This window comes from Arachis hypogaea, chromosome 7, assembly GCF_003086295.3.
Source record: "Arachis hypogaea cultivar Tifrunner chromosome 7, arahy.Tifrunner.gnm2.J5K5, whole genome shotgun sequence".
Taxonomy (NCBI): domain Eukaryota; kingdom Viridiplantae; phylum Streptophyta; class Magnoliopsida; order Fabales; family Fabaceae; genus Arachis; species Arachis hypogaea.
In genome coordinates, this window is record NC_092042.1 from 38,782,221 (window position 1) to 38,802,509 (window position 20,289).

At 39.1% G+C, this 20,289-nt stretch overlaps 1 long non-coding RNA gene and 1 other non-coding gene across 4 annotated transcripts; one reads left to right on the forward strand and one right to left on the reverse strand.

The window, feature by feature from the left end:
• The first annotated feature begins 3,533 nt into the window (after window positions 1-3,533).
• LOC112704467 (small nucleolar RNA R71) lies at window positions 3,534-3,641 on the forward strand. The gene has a single exon (XR_003155091.1). It is a non-coding gene; the product is annotated as a small nucleolar RNA R71 (small nucleolar RNA).
• A 9,050-nt stretch (window positions 3,642-12,691) lies between these two features.
• Window positions 12,692-15,986, reverse strand: LOC112704060 (uncharacterized). 3 transcript variants are annotated; one of them, XR_003154754.3, is made up of 4 exons: window positions 15,496-15,986; window positions 14,806-15,021; window positions 14,281-14,654; window positions 12,692-14,067 (listed from the first exon to the last, which is right to left on the reverse strand). It is a non-coding gene; the product is annotated as an uncharacterized lncRNA (long non-coding RNA). The 3 variants fall into 3 exon arrangements; XR_011863473.1 differs by having other exon boundaries at window positions 12,692-14,064; window positions 15,461-15,986; XR_011863472.1 differs by having other exon boundaries at window positions 15,461-15,986.
• Between the last annotated feature and the right edge of the window lie 4,303 nt (window positions 15,987-20,289).

Below are 20,289 nucleotides of genomic sequence, written 5' to 3' on the forward strand. Positions count from 1 at the left end.
CTTCCTTGTCTTTTTTGCTCCTCTTTCATGATTCTTTGATCTTCTCTAATTTCATGGAGGATGATGGAGTGTTCTTAGTGCTCCACCCTTAGTTGTCCCATGTTGGAACTCAATTCTCCTAGGGAGGTGTTTAGTTGCTCCCAATAGTTTTGTGGAGGAAAGTGCATCCCTTGAGGTATCTCAGGGATCTCATGATGAGTGGGGTCTCTTGTGTGCTCCATCCTCTTCTTAGTGATGGGCTTGTCCTCATCAATAGGGATGTCTCCCTCTATGTCAACTCCAACTGAATAACAGAGGTGACAAATGAGATGAGGGAAGGCTAACCTTGCCAAGGTAGAGGACTTGTCCGCCACCTTATAGAGCTCTTGAGCTATAACCTCATTAACTTCTATTCCTTCTCCAATCATGATGCTATGAATCATGATAGCCCAGTCTATGGTAACTTCGGACCGGTTGCTAGTGGGAATGATTGAGCGTTGGATAAACTCCAACCATCCTCTAGCCACGGGTTTGAGGTCATGCCTTCTCAATTGAACCGGCTTCCCTCTTGAATCTCTCTTCCATTGGGCGCCCTCTTCACATATGATTGTGAGGACTTGGTCCAACCTTTGATCAAAGTTGACCCTTCTAGTGTAAGGGTGTTCATCTCCTTGCATCATGGGCAAATTGAATGCCAACCTTACACTTTCCGGACTAAAATCCAAGTATTTCCCCCGAACCATAGTAAGATAATTCTTTGGATCCGGGTTCACACTTTGATCATGGTTCTTGGTGATCCATGCATTGGCATAGAACTCTTGAACCATCAAGATTCTGACTTGTTGAATGGGGTTGGTAAGAACTTCCCAACCTCTTCTTCGGATCTCATGTTGGATCTCCGGATGTTCACCCTTTTTGAGTGAAAAAGGGACCTCGGGGATCACCTTCTTCAAGGCCACAACTTCATAGAAGTAGTCTTGATGCACCCTTGAGATGAATCTCTCCATCTCCCATGACTCGGGGGTGGAAGCTTTTGCCTTCCCTTTCCTCTTTCTAGAGGTTTCTTCGGCCTTGGATGCCATAAATGGTTATGGAAAAACAAAAAGCAATGCTTTTACCACACCAAACTTAAAATGTTTGCTCGTCCTCGAGCAAAAGGAGAAAGAAGAGAGGAGAAGAAGAAGAAATGAGGAGAAAGGGAATGGCTTTGTGTTTGGCCAAAGGGGGGAGAAATGGTGTTTAGGTTGTGTGGAAAGGAAGGAGTGAAGGAGAGTTTATATAGGATGGATGTGAGTGGTGAAGAGAAAGATGGGATTTGATAGGTGAAGGGTTTTTGGGGAAGAGGTGTGGAGGTGATTGGTGAATGCGTGAAGAAGAGAGAGAGTGGTGGGGTAGGTGAGGGTCCTGTGGGGTCCCCAGATCCTGAGGTGTCAAGGAAAAGTCATCCCTGCAACAAATGGCAAGCAAAATCTCGATTTGTGCCAATTCTGGCGTTAAACGCCGGGCTGGTGCCCATTTCTGGCGTTTAACGCCAGCTTTTTGCCCTTTTCTGGCGTTTAACGCCAGTCTGGTGCCCCTTTCTGGCGTTAAACGCCTAGAATGGTGCCAGACTGAGCGTTAAACGCCCAACAGCTAGCCTCACTGGCGTTTAAACGCCAGTAGGTGCGTCCTCTAGGGTGTGCTGTTTTTCTTCCTGTTTTTCATTCTGTTTTTGCTTTTTTCATTGATTTTGTGACTTCTTATGATCATCAACCTACAAAAAATATAAAATAACAAAAGAAAATAGTTAATTATAAAACATTGGGTTGCCTCCCAACAAGCGCTTCTTTAATGTCATTAGCTTGACAGAGGACTCTTATGGAGGCTCAGAAATGCTCAGAGCTATGCTGGAACCTCCCAACACCAAACTTAGAGTTTGAATGTGGGGGTTCAACACCAAACTTAGAGTTTGGTTGTGGCCTCCCAACACCAAACTTAGAGTTTGACTGTGGGGGCTCTGTTTGGCTCTGTTTTGAGAGAAGCTCTTCATGCTTCCTCTCCATGATGACAGAGGGATATCCTTGGGCCTTAAACACCAAGGATTCTTCATTCACTTGAATGATCAACTCTCCTCTATCAACATCAATCACAGCCCTTGCTGTGGCTAGGAAGGGTCTGCCAAGGATGATGGATTCATCCATGCACTTCCTAGTCTCTAGGACTATGAAATCAGTAGGGATGTAATGGTCTTCAACTTTAACCAGAACATCCTCTACAAGTCCATAAGCTTGTTTTCTTGAGTTGTCTGCCATCTCTAGTGAGATTTTTGCAGCTTGCACCTCAAAAATCCCTAGCTTCTCCATTACAGAGAGAGGCATGAGGTTTACACTTGACCCAAGGTCACACAAGGCCTTCTTGAAGGTCATGGTGCCTATGGCACAAGGTATTGAAAACTTCCCAGGATCCTGTCTCTTTTGAGGCAGTTTCTGCCTAGACAAGTCATCCAGTTCTTTGGTGAGCAGAGGGGGTTCATCCTCCCAAGTCTCATTTCCAAATAACTTGTCATTTAGCTTCATGATTGCTCCAAGGTATTTAGCAACTTGCTCTTCAGTGACATACTCATCCTCTTCAGAGGAAGAATACTCATCAGAGCTCATGAATGGCAGAAGTAAATCCAATGGAATCTCTATGGTCTCATTTTGAGCCTCAGATTCCCATGGTTCCTCATTGGGGAACTCATTGGAGGCCAGTGGACGTCCATTGAAGTCTTCCTCAGTGGCGTTCACTGCCACTTCTTCCTCTCCAAATTTGGCCATGTTGATGGCCTTGCACTCTCCTTTTGGATTTTCTTCTGTATTGCTTGGGAGAGTACTAGGAGGGAGTTCAGTAATTTTCTTGCTCAGCTGACCCACTTGTGCCTCCAAATTTCTAATGGAGGATCTTGTTTCAGTCATGAAACTTTGAGTGGTTTTGATCAGATCAGAGACCATGGTTGCTAAGTCAGAGTTATTCTGCTTAGAACTCTCTGTCTGTTGCTGAGAAGATGATGGAAAAGGCTTGCTATTGCTAAACCTGTTTCTTCCACCATTATTGTTGTTGAAACCTTGTTGGGGTCTCTGTTGATCCTTTCATGAAAAATTTGGATGATTTCTCCATGAAGGATTATAGGTGTTTCCATAGGGTTCTCCCATGTAATTCACCTCTTCCATTGAAGGGTTCTCAGGATCATAAGCTTCTTCCTCAGATGAAGCCTCCTTAGTACTGCTTGGTGCATTTTGCATTCCAGACAGACTTTGAGAAATCATATTGACTTGTTGAGTCAATATTTTATTCTGAGCCAATATGGCATTCAGAGTGTCAATCTCAAGAATTCCTTTCTTCTGACTAGTCCCATTGTTCACAGGATTTCTTTCAGAAGTGTACATGAATTGGTTATTTGCAACCATTTCAATCAGTTCTTGAGCTTCAGTAGGCGTCTTCTTCAGATGAAGAGATCCTCCTGCAGAGCTATCCAAAGACATCTTGGATAGTTCAGAGAGACCATCATAGAAAATACCTATGATGCTCCATTCAGAAAGCATATCAGAAGGACACTTTCTGATTAATTGTTTGTATCTTTCCCAAGCTTCATAGAGGGATTCTCCTTCCTTCTGTCTGAAGGTTTGGACTTCCACTCTAAGCTTACTCAATTTTTGAGGTGGAAAGAACTTTGCCAAGAAGGCATTGACTAGCTTTTCCCAAGAGTCCAGGCTTTCATTAGGTTGTGAGTCCAACCATGTTCTAGCTCTGTCTCTTACAGCAAAAGGGAATAGCATAAGTCTGTAGACCTCAGGGTCAACCCCATTAGTCTTGACAGTGTCACAGATTTGCAAGAATTCAGCTAAGAACTGATGAGGATCTTCCAATGGAAGTCCATGGAACTTGCAATTCTGTTGCATTAGAGAAACTAATTGAGGCTTAAGCTCAAAGTTGTTTGCTCCAATGGCAGGGATAGAGATGCTTTTCCCATAGAAGTCGGGAGTAGGTGCAGTAAAGTCACCCAGCACCTTCCTTGCATTGTTGGCATTGTTGTTGTTTTCGGCTGCCATGAGTTCTTCTTCTTTGAAGAATTCGGTTAGGTCCTCTATGGAGAGTTGTGCCTTAGCTTCTCTTAGCTTTCGCTTCAAGGTCCTTTCAGGTTCGGGATCAGCCTTAACAAGAATGCTTTTGTCTCTGCTCCTGCTCATAAGAAAGAGAAGAGAACAAGGAAATATGGAATCCTCTATGTCACAGTATAGAGATTCCTTGAGGTGTCAGAGGAAAAGAAAAATGGAAGGCAGAAGTAGAAAATTCGAACTTATCAAAGAAGATGAAGTTCGAATTTTGCATTAAGGAATAGTGTTAGTCCATAAATAGAAAGATGTGAGAAGAAGGGAAGTAATTTTCGAAATTAAGGAAAAGATTTTGAAAACATTTTTGAAAAACACTAATTGATTTTTGAAAATGAAAGTGGAAAAGAAATCAAGTGATTTTTGAAAAAGATTTTGAAATTAGAAATCAAAAAGATTTGATTGAAAACTATTTTGAAAAAGATGTGGTTAAGAAGATATGATTAGTTTTTAAAAAAAATGTGATTGAGAAGATATGATTTGAAAAATATTTTAAAAAGATTTGATTTTAAAAATTAATGACTTGGCTATCAAGAAAAGATATGATCCAAACATTAAACCTTTCTCAACAGAAAAGGCAACATACTTGATATGTTGAATCAAATCATTAATTGATAGCAAGTATCTTTGAAAAAAAAATCCAAAATAGCAAAGTACGCAACTGCTAAGTCAAAAGTATCTAAAATATCCAAAATGACAAATATATACAAAAGTGCACAAAATAAGATAGCTAGGTAATATAACTAGAAAATATGCCAAAATGTTCACCGGTCCTCTAATGGTGACACCGGCAACCTCCCCACACTTAAGATCAAGCATCGTCCTCGATGCTAATCCTGAGGATCAAGGATAGGTGCACCGGTAGGCTCTGGCTCTGGCTGAGTCGGTGGTACTGGCTGTTGGGTCTCTGTGGTCTCTGTGCTAATCTCCTCCTCCTGATCCAGCTCATCGGAGGCTGGAGAATCTAGGAGCGGAGGTAGCTCAATACCCTGTGAGATAAACACCTGATCAATCCGATCCAAGCGGCACATGAGCTGGCGCTTACTGCGCTCCATAAACCGAAACAGGCGCTGAACCAGTAGGTATGTCGACTCAGGTGCTAGTGGTGTTACATGGGCTGTGGCTACTGAAGAAGGGGCTATAAAAGAGGATGGAGCTGCTGCTGTGGCGGGTGAAGGTCTAGCTGCCCTAGCCCGAGAACGATGTCTAGTCGGGGGCTTCTCATGGCCCCAGCCACCGCAAGGAATAGTAACCTCCTTGTCATCGTCATCTGGGAGTGGTGGTGTCACATCATCATCCAGCCAAGGAACCTCGGCTAATGCAGCCATGCTGGTGACCAGTATAGGAAATGGGAGTAGGCCACAGATGTGTGCTCGCCACATGCTCTGCCGGATCAAGCAGGGAAAATATACTTCCTTACCCTCTGGTGCACGAAATTGTGATCAGTACTTTTCACAACTCAAATAATCCCCGGTAATGAATCCAAAAACTTGGTGTTCAATACCATGGCATAAACACAACTTCGCACAACTAACTAGCAAGTGTACTAGGTCGTCCAAGTAATAAACCTTACGTGAGTAAGGGTCGATCCCACAGAGATTGTTGGTATGAAGCAAGCTATGGTCACCTTGTAAATCTCAGTCAGGCAAACTCAAATGGGTATGGTGATATACGAATAAAACATAAAGATAAAGATAGAGATACTTATGTAATTCATTGGTAGGAATTTCAGATAAGCGCATGAAGATGCCTTCCCTTCCGTTTCTCTGCTTTCCTACTGTCTTCATCCAATCCTTCTTACTCCTTTCCATGGCAAGCTTATGCAAGGGTTTCACTGTTGTCAGTGGCTACCTCTCATCCTCTCAGTGAAAATATTCCTATGCTCTGTCACAGCATGGCTAATCATCTGTCGGTTCTGGGTCAGGCCGGAATAGAATCCAGCGATTCTTTTGCGTCTGTCACTAACGCCCCGCCTGCTAGGAGTTTGAAGCACGTCACAGTCATTCAATCATTGAATCCTACTCAGAATACCACAGACAAGGTTAGACCTTCCGGATTCTCTTGAATGCCGCCATCAGTTCTAGCCTATACCACGAAGACTCTGATCTCACGGAATGCTAGGCTCGGTTGTCAGGCGATCAACCATGCATCGTGCAATCAGGAATCCAAGAGATATTCACCCAATCGAAGGTAGAACGGAGGTGGTTATCAGTCACACGTTCATAGGTGAGAATGATGATGAGTGTCACGGATCATCACATTCATCAAGTTGAAGAACAAGTGATAGCTTAGAACAAGAACAAGCGGAATTGAATGGAAGAACAATAGTAATTGCATTAATACTCGAGGTACAGCAGAGCTCCACACCTTAATCTATGGTGTGTAGAAACTCCACCGTTGAAAATACATAAGAACAAGGTCTAGGCATGGCCATGAGGCCAGCCTCCCAATGATCTAAGATAGCATAACAATGAAGATAGCTACCCTCGATGTCTCAATACAATAGTAAAAGGTCCTACTTATAGAAAACTAGTAGCCTAAGGTTTACAGAAATGAGTAAATGACATAAAAATCCACTTCCGGGCCCACTTGGTGTGTGCTTGGGCTGAGCAATGAAGAATTTTCGTGCAGAGACCTCTCTTGGAGTTAAACGCCAGCTTTTATGCCAGTTTGGGCGTTTAACTCCCATTTTGGTGCCAGTTCCAGCGTTTAACGCTGGGATTTCTGAGGGTGACTTTGAACGCCGGTTTGGGCCATCAAATATTGGGCAAAGTATGGACTATCATATATTTCTGGATAGCCCAGGATGTCTACTTTCCAACGCCGTTAAGAGCGTGCCAATTGGGCTTCTGTAGCTCCAAAAAATCCGCTTCGAGTGCAGGGAGGTCAGAATCCAACAGCATCTGCAGTCCTTTTCAGTCTCTGAATCAGATTTTTGCTCAGGTCCCTCAATTTCAGCCAGAAAATACCTGAAATCACAGAAAAACACACAAACTCATAGTAAAGTCCAGAAAAGTGAATTTTAACTAAAAACTAATAAAAATATACTAAAAACTAACTAGATCATACTAAAAACATACTAAAAACAATGCCAAAAAGCGTACAAATTATCCGCTCATCACCCTCCATGACACAGCCAATCAGAGTAACATCTCCATCCGGATCTCAGAAAAGTGGGTAGTGGGTAAGACATAATGGGCAAATATCATCTACCAAGTCTTGGCCTCTCTAGTCAAATGAGCAAAAGCATCCCTTTGGGCTTTGTGTTGCTCGAATCCATGACCCAAGGAGCATCGAGTGGGGCAATCACGCGCTTAAGCACCTCATAGTCAAAAGTCATACAGTTGATAGCTGTCTCTGCCTACTGATGAGCACAGGTGCTATCAGTAAGGTGTCAGCACTGCAATGCCTCTTCAATAGCAACCTCAGTAATCATGATCTCTCTACCCCTTAGCTGCACTGAATCCAAAGTAGGACAGAAGAAGTTGCAATAGAACTTCTTGACCCATGAGACGTTGATGTTTCCCATATCCCTATCAACAAATTCCAAACCCAACTCTAGAATACGGGTGTTGATGGCGCGTCTCACATCATTGGGGAGGACTAGTTTCTTTTCAATGTTCAAGTTCTTCTTCCGATACCTGGGAAGGCAAAGTTCACAGTAAAGGTTGAAAAATTTTTCTGGATCAGTGGAAGGTAGCAAGTGATTTTCCTTATCCGTTTCATTCAGCGGATTCTTAGCATAATTGGTATAAGGAGAAGGGGTAGAAGTCTTAGAGTGCTTTCTTTTCTTGGAAGTAGTGGCTATGGCCTTTCCTTTGTCGGACATCCTGAAAATTAGAATAGAATAGAATATAAGCAATTAAGCAAGTAGCACAAAGCAAGTAAGACATGTTCAGGATGTAAGATGAAAGATAAATAGGCATGAGGTGAACAAAAATTGAAAACTTGGATAGCAAGTAAGCACAGAAAACATAGCCATAAACCAAGAATTCAACATTTCAATCAATGTAACATAATGCTCATGTAATAGGTACAAGAATCATCATAACTTCAAAAGAATTGTTAGATAGGTAAATGAAATGAGAGCTGAAGTTAGTAGGTTAAACAAGTGAGTGAGTTAAAAAATGAGATTGCTAGTTAGTGTTATGATGGAAACTTGTCTAATAGAATCGAATTGCGAAATGTGTACAACAATCATGTTCACACTCATGAGTGTATGGAATTCTCACAAATGCATGAAAATGAACTCACAATAGTTTGTGTTACAAGCAATAAAATGCAATTGTGCAACTATGCAAGGTTGAAAACTAAGTTGAGTTAAAAGGAAGTTGCACAGTCAAAGCATTCCAACTATTGTAAGAGGATGAACAACATGTAATGATTACGGGAATAAAAAATAAGTGCTGGAATGCTGGCCCAAAAACTCCGGGCATTGAACTTGGAGTGAGTTAGGAAAAAGGTTAAGCTGTGAGTGCCAAGCTCAATCCCGAGATTAGTAACTGAAAGTGAAACAGTTTTATCAAAAATTGGGCAGCATTCCGGCTTAAAATTGGATGTTCCCGGATAGCAAACATAGCACAAATAGTATGATTACAGCATCAATTAAACACAGCAGCAGTGATGTAACAGCAAGGCAACACTAGTATGAATACAGAGCAACTCAAAATCAACATTCAGCAGGCAGGTAATTAAACAGAGAATGAACACAAACAGAGCAATTATCAGGCCTAGAATCCTCTAACCACATCCTAGCTACCTAACAATAGTTATTTCTATATATCCTAGCATGCAAAAATTAAATTCTAACTAACTAAAATTAACAGTAACGAAGAGTAAAGAAAACAGAGTTGAGCAGGTAACCTGGAGGCTGGGCAGAATTAGAAATGGGGGTGGGTAGGCAACGGGGCAGAGGTAGAGAGAGAGGTGCCGCCTCAGATGGTAGCGGCGGAGATGCGGTGGCGGAGGAGCTCCGGCGGTTGCCGGTTGTGGCAGTGAGAGAGATAGGAGATGGGTGAGAGAGAGGGACAAAATGAGGGTGAGGTTGCCGCGGCTGTCGTTGCCGGAGGCTGTGAGGGTTGGAGGTATGACAGGGAAGAAGATAGGGTAGGAGACGTTGGAGAAGATGAGAGTAAGGGGTGAGCTGCGCGATTGCGCTGCGTTCCTCGCGTCCTAGGGTTATAGAATTTGAATCTGCGCAGGCGCGCACAGCACGCGTCCGCGTACATTGATGAATTTGGGAACCAACGCGTGCGCGCCTTGTGCGCTTACGCGTAGGTGGTGAGAATTAGTAAGTACGCGTGTGCGTACAGTGCGCGCACGCGTGCTAGGAGTTGGGTTGGAGGCTTAAGGTTGGCCTAGAGTTGGCACAACTCTTGGGTCATTGGCCTGGAAGTCCCGTCAATGGATCGGCGCGCACGCGGCAAGTGCGTGAGCGCGCACATACGCTTATAAACTCATGTGTGGGCATGTGCGCAGTGCGCGTCCGCATGATGGGTTTTGGGCCTGGAGCTTAGGGTCGGCTTAAGGGAGGCCCAACACTCTAAAAAATATATGGGCTGGTGCCATCAGCTTAGGGACGTGTATGCGGCAAGTGCGCGTTCGCGTGGAACGAGTTAGGCTAAGGGCACAATGTTCGCCCAAGAGGGGCCCAACTCTCTGGAGTTCAGTATGGTGGTGCAGCCGCTCATGGGCGCGTGCGCGTACAGCGTGCGCACGCGTCTTTCCCCCCTCTCCTTTTTTTATATATCTGCTAAAAACCAGAGGAAAAATTGCCCCAAGAGCTCCCTAGAATGCCTACAATTTTTTATTCACTCAAAAATCATACAATTCACAAAAATGCAATTTGATTTATTCATCTTCTACTAAGCACAACATACATGTGACTATGCTAACAATCACTTTATTAAGGCAACTCAAATGAAATGGGGAACTACCTACAATGGTAACTCAAATCACTTATTAATGAAATCTACAAGAGAGCGGAAAGAGTATACCATGGTGGGGTGTCTCCCACCTAGCACTTTTAGTTTAAGTCCTTAAGTTGGACATTTGGGAAGCTCATCGTCATGGCGGCTTGTGCTTGTACTCATCCTTAAATCTCCAAGGATCTTTGCTTCTCAATTGGTTGATAGAATTTCCAACCATCTTCACCAAGCTTGGATAGAGTTCTACCCAAGATATGAGTTTCCATAGTTGGTCTTCATTCTTCGATCCAGGATCCCATATCTTATTTTCGCACCCATCTTCAAGTTGATCTTCATATTTTTTCTTTCCGGGTGGTTGACACATAGAATTCTCTTTATCACACCAAGCCTTCCTTCTAGACCCATACAAAGTGGTATTCTTCCAATCATAGTCCCCATACCTTATGAGCTTGACCTTAATGAGCCTAATACCTAACTTGCAACCACTACACAACTCGTTCTTACTTTTAATTCCATAAAGAGCTCTAAGTTGTCCATCCGTTTCAATCAAACTATATTCAAGCGAGAAAGTAAAGCTTAGGGACAAGAATTTTACCCACTTGAATGTTGTGGAAGATGGCAATCTAGGGGGTGATTCTCCCCATATTTAAACAATGCAAGGTTGACTTCTTTATGCTCTTCTTTTGTTGCTTCCACCTCTTGACGAGTTTCTTCACTTTCAACCTCTTCCCCTTCATCATTTAGCTTGGTGTTGTCTTCAGGAATTTTGATTTCTTGTCCAATGGAAGGTGATTCAATTTTGGATAGGAATTCATTGATGAATAAATCCATTTCTTGATCAACCTCTTCATATTCTTCAATTTCGATATACACCATGCCAATTTCTTCTTCCTTGGGAGGTTGTGCACATTCTTCTATAATTTCAACTTCATGTCTACTAGGAAGAGATTCAATTGTAGATAGAAATTCCTCCATGATTGAATCTATTTCTTGATCAACCTTCTCGTGTTCTTCAATCTTGATATGCTCCGGAGGTTGTTGAGATTCACATGGCAGTTCCACATCTCTTAAATCTTGGACCACTTCCTCCTTTGTTTCAATAACCATAAGCTTCTCCAATTGTTCCACTACTACTATCGGTTCTTCCTTTTTCACCGGATTTTCCGATATCTTCTCTATGCTTTGCTCTTTCTTTGGTTCTTCACATGGGGCTACGGAAACAACCTAAGTATTCAAACATTGGTGGGCTAAAGCGTGCACCACCTTGGTCAAATTAGTTATAAACACAAGTGTATCTCGCTTCATGGCTTCTTGTCCTTGAAGTAACAAAGTGAGAGAATTGTCTATTGGGGCTCGGGACGGGTAGGAAGGTTTATTGTTTTGGAGAGAGGGTTCATGGTAGGAAGGTGGTTCCTTTTGGTAAAATTGTGGAGAAGATATGCATTGAGGTGGTTCTTGGTGATAGTCTTGATAGGGTTGTGGTGGTTCTAAAGGTTCTTGCTCATAATGATAATAAGGATGTGGTATGGGTGATTGGTTATATGATGGATAAGGGTCACATAAAGGTACTTGGTGGAAAGGGGCTTGTGAGTATGGTTGAGCATCATGTTGAGGATAAGATTCATAGGCATATGGTGGTGGTTGATTATCACAAAAGGGGTCACCATAGCCATTGAATTGGCATGCATTAGGATGGAAATTATACCTATAAGTGTCCGGAGATTGTTGCCAATAGGAGTGATCAATTCCTTAAGGCTCCTCCCATCTTGGAGTGTTCCATCCACAATGAGTGTCATTATTGAAGTTCACATTTCCTACAACACAATTAGACCCAAACTTATAGCCAAAGTGAGAATTCATTATGGAAAAACAAAATAAAACTAACTAAACTAGTAAACAAACAAAGGCAACCTATTTACAATATTCACATCTGTACAATAACCAATAACATAACACCATTGTAAGTCCCCGGCAATGGCACCATTTTGATGATTGGATTTTTGACGGTTTAGAATTTCACTAATGAAATCTCGTTGTAAAGTATAGTCTTTAAACCAACAATAATCCTTTCATACAAAAATTTGTTTGTCACAAGTACAAACCCCTAAAATTTATAAACTGAAGTATTTAAACCTTGGGTCGTCTCTCAAAGGACTTGCAAGGTAGTGTTCTTGTTATTGGTTATGAACTTATTTATTTTGGGATTTTAGATGAGAAACATAAATAGTAAATGGTAATGAAATTTTATTAACAAAATAGTATTGGCAAGGTTTGATGATCAAGGACCTATATCATTATCACTAATCACAATTATGATAGTTGCAATCTCACTAAGTCATCCTCTAACTAATAGCAAAGGAAAGTCAAGTGAGTTATATCAATCCAAATCCATAAATCCTAGTTCCCACAAATTGAATTAATGAAAGCTAGAGTCAATTGCTATCAACTATCAATCACTTGGATATTAGTAGCTCAAGAGTTCCTAAGTTATCTTCCCAAGCCAAGAACATAAAATTCTACTCTAACATTCTCCTAAGCATTCCATCAAACACTTAGAAGGTACAAAAGAAAATTATAGTAAATCACAACAAGAAAGAATTCTAACTACAATTGAATACAAAGAATTAACAACAACAAACAAGGAAATCACAATTATCATGAATTACCTCAAATTGCATTATTGAAAGAAAACAAAAGAACAAGAATAGGTCCACAACAAAGTGAAGAATTACAAGAATTGAAATACAAAACTAGAGAGAATGAGAGTAGAGAAGTAAGAATTGATAGAGGAAAAGTAAATCAAAGCATGAATTAAACCTAGATCTAAGAAGAGAGGTTAACCTAAACCTAATCCTAATTCTAGAGAGAAGTGAGAGCTTCTCTCTCTAAAAACTATCTCTAAAGTAGATCTAAAGTCCTAATGAAAAATAAGATGCCTTCCCCTTCAATCCTTGGTCCTTTAAAGTGCTTTGGCGCCAAAATTGGTTGCAACTGGGCCCCACAACTTCCCAGAAATTGCTGGGCACGTTTTCTGTTTAAAATCCATGTGCGGCCATCGGCGCGGACACGCACGGTACGCGTACGCGTCCCTGGCCAATATCGCAATGTGCGCACGAGCGCCTTGTGTGCGTGCGCGTCCTTGGCTGTGATTACTTCTTTGGCTTTTTATGCTTCTCTCTACTTGCATGCTTCCCTTCTTGCTCCTTTAATCCATGCCTAGCCTATTTTAACCTGAGATTGCTAGCAAACACATCAAGGCATCTTATGGAATCAATGATGAATTAAAATTACCAAATTAAAGGCTTGAAAAGCATGTTTTTACATTCAAGCACAAATACGGGAGAGATTACAAAACTATGCTAATTCATTGGCTAAATGTGAGAAAAGGTTATCAAAATGCTCTAAATTCAACACAAGATAAACCCTAAAAATGGGGTTTATCAACATTGAACAAGGGGATATGACACCAAAAATGAAGAAATAAATAAGAAACTAGCTTTTGTTATCGTAATAATCTAGCTATTTGAAGACTTGTTTTTGCAAAAGGAATTTAGAGAAAGTTGCTTTGTAAGTGTTTGTTTGGGCGCCATTATATTGTTAAAAAATCTTTTTTTAATGAAAAAAGATCTTTTTTATTTTTTTAGCATGTTTGGCAAATTTCTAGTAGTAAAAGTAAAAGCACTAGAAAAATAAAAAATATCTTTTTTGAGAAGCTGTAATTTACATCTTTTAAAAAAAATCTTTTTTCTTAAAAAAGATGTTTTTCATGTAATAAATAAACAAAAGAGTACTTTTATATTGTTAATTTATTATTCTCAAACATAATTGATAGATTAAAAGATCTTTTTGCATGAAATATCCAAATATAAGATTACTTTTACTTCTCCATAAGATCTTTTAAAAAAAAGATAACTCGAAAAAAGATATTTTCTTAGAAGCTCACCCAAACAAGTCCTAAGAGAGACTATGTTATCTTCTTTAGTACCACTTGATTGCATTCCTATTTTCGTCTCTCTTGCTTTGGCAGTATTCTGCTGAAAATTAGCAGACAACTTATTACAAAAGTCCAAGTAAATTTACCCAAAAAAAGTTGCTATAGCATGCAAATCAGGAACTAATAACTAATGTAGCAACACAGCATTACAAAATTACACCTGTGATTAACTTTAAATACTACAATTCACATACTAATGCTCCAATTGCAAAGGTGAATGAGAATCATTCCATTCAACAAAAATAGAACTTACTTGGTAACGGTCATACCCATATCCTTTCGGTCCTCGGATTGTACGCTTATGCTTGCTTTGATATTGTTCTGATCCTCCAATAGCTGATAAGATTGTATATAAAAGTTTGAATGTAAAATAAAAAGGCACTCTTTTTCACCTTTAAAAGCTAATACCAAAACTACTTGAATTTTTTATTAGTTTAGCAAAGTGAAAAATTGGTTTATGCTTTTCTTAAGAAGCTAGAATAAACCATCAAAATCCCCCTTGGATCTTTTATCTAAACAAAGTAATTTCTCTTGATTCTCATAGAAGTCAAAATCATCTAGTAGAGATGTCTTGGCAGAATAGCTTTTGAAGATATTCAGCATCTCCAGGCCCTGCTTTAGTCCAATCTGCAAACCATGTAACCACATGTTTAAGGAAGTTGCAGTTTAACAAATGATCTGAATAGTCTTTTCACATGGTTATGCTGCAACAAACACTTTCCCCCTAATCACACACAAGCAGCAATCTGTTTCCTAAACACTGAAAACTAAGAATTACCTCTTGTGTATCCCTGGTGTAAGTAACGTCCTTGTTCTCGTTTTCAATGATGATATGAATATGACAAAATTGAGCGTTAGGAACATCCTTTATTATATACCACCTAATTGGGAAGAATCCATTGTATTTGTAAAGTTTCCAAAACTTCATGTCTTTGTTGAAGTCCACTGGTCAAAGCATCTCAGCTACTCCAACAAACTGCCGGCTAGCATTCACCTAATTTGACAACACATAAATACATATCCAATCTAAGAATATTCATGAATAAATATGTAAGTATACGAACTCCAAATTTGATAATATATGTTAGATTAAAGAAAGATGGTCTTATGTAACAAGAATTTTAAATAGACAATCCAAGATTATGGACATCTGTAATTATTGGACATAAAACCAAAAGAAAAATATGCTCATCATCCTAAATCACTACAACCCATCCACTACCCCCAGCCCTTTTCTTTCCACCCATTCAGCATCAACAACAACCACAAAATAAATTTAATAGAAATTTCAAATTAAACAATAATTCAGTAATCATCAAACGTAATTTCAGATTCAAAATCAGCAATAGAAATTAAAAAAAAGTTAGAAAGAAAAAAATGATGTTTATGTTCTTCAAAAATAAAAAAAAAACATAAAAAAGGAAGAACGAAACTCTTGCCAACGATAGTAGAGACAAAGCAGATGTACAGCAATGATGGGGGAGCAATGAAACCCTTGCCCAGCGACGACGAAGCGGTTGAAACTCTAGCGATGGCGGCGCAGCAGAACATAGTGTGACGGGAGAGGAACTAGAGCCCAGGCCTCGCAACGGTGAAGAAAAAGCCCGCAGATGCATAGAGAAGATGAGGGGAGCAGTAGAGGGTTGGTCTAACAATGGCGGCGCGGCTGAACCCTGGCGACGGCGGTGATGGGGAACACCAGTGACAGCGGTGCGATGAACCCCAGCAGAGAGAGTGAGAGAGAGAGAGATGAAGAATGACAAGCCTATCTTGACAAGTCCTACAGCCACAGCACGACGGCAGCGGCCACCCTCTGTCACCTCCCTCTTCTTCGTTTCCTTTTCTTTCTTCTTCCTCTTTTGTTCCTTTTCTTCATTTTGGTTTTTCTATTTTAGGTGGAAAAGGGTGGGGGTAACCACCGGGGGGAGGGGAGCTAGGGCTTTTTTGGGGTCAGATTGAGAGATTGATGAGATATTTGGCTTGGGCTTGGCTTGGCTTGGGCTTGGATTAGTAAGGGTTTAAGGTTAGATTTTTTTTCCAAGGACTTAATTGTAATTTTAAATTTTTATGGATTTAAATGTCTGTGAAATGAAAAGTTAGGGATATATTTGTCATTTTAATAAAAAATTTTAAATATAATTGGTTCAGATTGTGTAAAGTGATCGGATCGAATCAGATCTGATAATTATAATAAACTGATTTTATTCTGGTTTATTCAAAATATTTTATTGACCGATTAATAATTCGTCCAATAGCAATATGACACACGTAACGTCTTTAAAAAAAGACATTTATGATGTCTTTATCAGAGTGGTCGCCATATCTTATACATCACTTTCGACAAATTCAAATTGTATTTGCAATTATTGCTACACTTTTTGTCAACAGCCAATTGAAAACTTTAGAAATAATTGGACTATCCAATAACCTAAACTACCTTAATTAAAATAAATAACATAGCATAAATGTACAAGAACATCTGTAACGTCCCTTCTAGCAAAATATCTTATTTAAGTTATGGCATTTCTACTAGAAAGAACATTACGTAATATTTTCTAATATTAACTACTTAATTATTGAGCCTTTATCGATATTACATTTTAGTTTTAAGAAAATGTCAGAAATTTTTGTTTTTATTCTTTAATGACATATATCAAAGATTTACAAGTAATAATAATCAAATAAATACTATTAGTAATAAGTGTTATACAAAAGAAATCAAATAAAACTCAAATACAACATATCATACCTACCCCTCTATGTAAAATAAAGGTTTAATTACTCTGTTGGTCCCTATAGTTTCACCAAATTTTAATTAGGTCCCTATACTTTTTTTCCTTTCAATTGGGTCCCTATATTAATTTTAATTTTGTAATCACGTCTTTTTCTATGTTAAAAATAATAAAATTAACATAATACAAAATACATGCGGTCAAAGATTTAATTAAGTTTTTAATTATAAATACCTTCAATTTACGAAGAAATATTCAGTTAACTCTAATACTTTTTATACTAGAAAGGACTCAATTACAAAATTAAAGCAATGTAGGGACCCAATTGAAAGAAAAAAAGTATAGGGACCTAATTAAAAATTTGGTGAAACTATAGGGACCAACAGAGTAATTAAACCTAAAAGAAAATCTCAAGGGACAAGAGTGAGGGGACTCAATGAAAGCAGTTGAAATCATAAAGAAAGCCTACTAATCGCTCGCAGCATCATATTGCGTCTTTAAACTTGTGTCACTAAAAGGGTGGAAAAATTTTGGGGTGAGAACCAAACCACAAGTTCTCAATAGAGGTCGAGAATGCCATAAAAGTAAAAAATAAGATGCAAATAATTAATTTAATTCAACATAATGTCTCTTTCCATATCTCATCTGTCAAATATGACTTTATGTTAATCTAAGTCGTGAAAACAAGATTGTAGGAGAGTTATACAAGCGTCGTGCTGCTAGGTAAAGCGGTGGAGTGCTACATTCTGGATGGCAAAAGTCCAGTAACCGAAAAGATCACTAGCTTACGCTCTAACCCGAGTAGTATGGGGCACATGAAATTCCGTGTAAATCAGCAAGGATCACCTTGCAAGGCTAAATACTCCTAGATGATCGATAGTAAAATAATACCGTGAGGGAAGGGTGAAAAGACCCCATTAAAGAGTAAAATAGAACATAAAACTATAAATTTCCAAGCAGAAGAAGAAGTCCAGCCCGAGACTCTAACTATGTGCCTGTTAAAGAATGAGTCGACGACTCATAAACTGTGATTTGGTAAAGGGAAACTCTCAGAACCATAGCGAAAGCAAGACTTCATAGCATAATTATCACTTTCTATAGAACCCAACCAGAGTGATTTATTTATGACTAGAATGTAACTTGGGTAAAATTAAGTGAATGTCTCAATATCCCATGTTGTAAAATAACGCAGCTTTAGGAATAGCCAAAAAAAAAAACCTAAACTCACGGATATCGCGAGGATTATTCACACTGAAAACAACTAGAAATCCAAATTTTTTTTTCAAAACAGGACTTTGTTCTGTAAATAAGCTGCATTTGTTTATTGAGATGGAACACTAAGACAGGGACACAGAAATACAAAATCGTGTTTGATAGATGAGACACTGAATTAGTGTATTTTGTGTCCATTCTAACAGAAAGGACATCAAGACACTAACAAAAGACACACTTTATTTTTTATTTTTTATTATTCTTGTTAATTTTTTATTATTATATTTTTCATCTCAAATTTTTTGAATGAAAAATTAAGAATAAATTGGACTTTTATAATTTATTTTAAGTTATTACCAAATAAAATATAAGAATATAAAATTTTATGTCATTATCCTTGTGTCTTATTTTTAGTGTCTTATCTTGTCATATTCTTAAAAATCATGGTTCTAAAATTGAACCGATCGGTTAAATCGATTCAACAGAGACCCGGAAAAAAGGTTCGATTCGCTGCCTATTAGGGCTAGAAGTGAGTCAAGTCAGTTCGAGCTCAGCTCGTTAATAGCTCGATAAGCTAAACTCATGAGTTGGTGAGCCAAACTTGAGCCTGGAATTGGGCTCATAAATTAAATGAGTCGAGCTTGATCTTGGATAAACTAAGCTTATTAGCTTGTGAGCTGGATCGATTATATATATATATATATATATATATATATATATATATATATATATATATATATATATATATATATTAATGATCTTAATTCTAGTAGATCGGATATTATCTACAAAATTTAGATTGAATACAGATAAAATTAAATCTGTTAATTGGGTAGATTGAATTCTTTTTTATGCACACTCTTAATCTTAATTATTTAAAATTTTATATTTATTTTTTATATATAATTTTGATGTAGGATATAAATAAAAAATTTATAATTTATTAATAGAAAAACAATATATACAAATTGATCTTTTTAAATATTTTTTAAAATAAACAAGTTATAATTTATTGATATAGAATTATAGATTATGTTCTTATCATTTGAGCTAGTACGTGAGTTTGAGCCAGCTCGTGAGCTTTCGGTGAGTTGAACTTGAGTTTAAGAAATATGCTCCATTGTTAATGAGTCGAGCCATGAGCCAATCTCAATTTTTGTGAGCCGAGTTTGAGCTTGATCCAGCTCGGTTCAACTTGGTTCACTTTGAGCCCTACTGTCTATAACTGTTCAGCCACAAACCGCTTTAAAACCGTTGAACTAGCCAGAAACTGGCTTATTGGACCGGACCAAAAACTGGCCAGTTATGTATAAACATTGCGTTTTTATTAAAAAAAAGGTGAAACGTACCCGGTCAATCACCCACCCCTAGGGGTGGAAAAAGGCCAGACGGCCTGCTAGGGGCCTGCAGCCTGGCCTGTGTTTGGTCTGGCCTGTTATAAAATAGGTACATGCTCAGACTCTTTTAAAAGGCTTAATACATTAATAAGCCAAGCCAGGCTAACTAATTAGCTTTATAGGCCTGTCAGGCCTGTCTAGGCCTGTTAAAATATAATTAAATATATAAATAATTATTTATTATTAATAAAATTATGAGATATTTTAAATTTATTATATTTTATTATAAATATTTTTGTATATTTTAAAAGTTTAAATTTTTTTATAAATATTAAATATATGACATATTATATATAACTATTTTATTAAAAAATAATTTTTTAAATAATATTTTTATTTTTGTATGAAAAAATTATTAGGCCTTTTAACATACTTCAAGCCAGGCCAGGTTGAATAACAGGCCAGGTCTAATACTTTATAAAGAGCCTATAACAGGCTGCAGGCCATGCTCAGGCCAATCAACTGCATGACAGGCCAGGCCTATTAAGAGCAAAGCCTGACCTGACTTGGCCTGTTTTCACCTCTACCCACCCCTTCCCCCAACCACCCCCTCTTCACTAACAAATCTCACACACAGACTCAGACACTCTCACTCACCCCATTTAAAGCCTAAAACCCTAGCTTCCTCCTCAACGGCTCTGCCGCAGTAACGCCGCCGTCCGTATTGTCGCCGCCGTCCGTATTGTCGCCGCCGTCCGTATTGTCGCCGCCGTCCGTGGCTTCCTCCTTCGCCCTTTAGCGAACCCAAGCCCGCTCTTGTTGGCTGTAGCTTGGCACGTCATCCCCATCGTCCCTGGCTTCTCAATGGTTTTGCCGCAGTGATATCGCCGTCCGTGTTGTCGTCGCCGTTCGTGGCTTCCTTCTTCTCCGTTTAGCGAACCCGGGCCATCTCTTGTTGGCTGTAGCTCGGCACGTCATCCC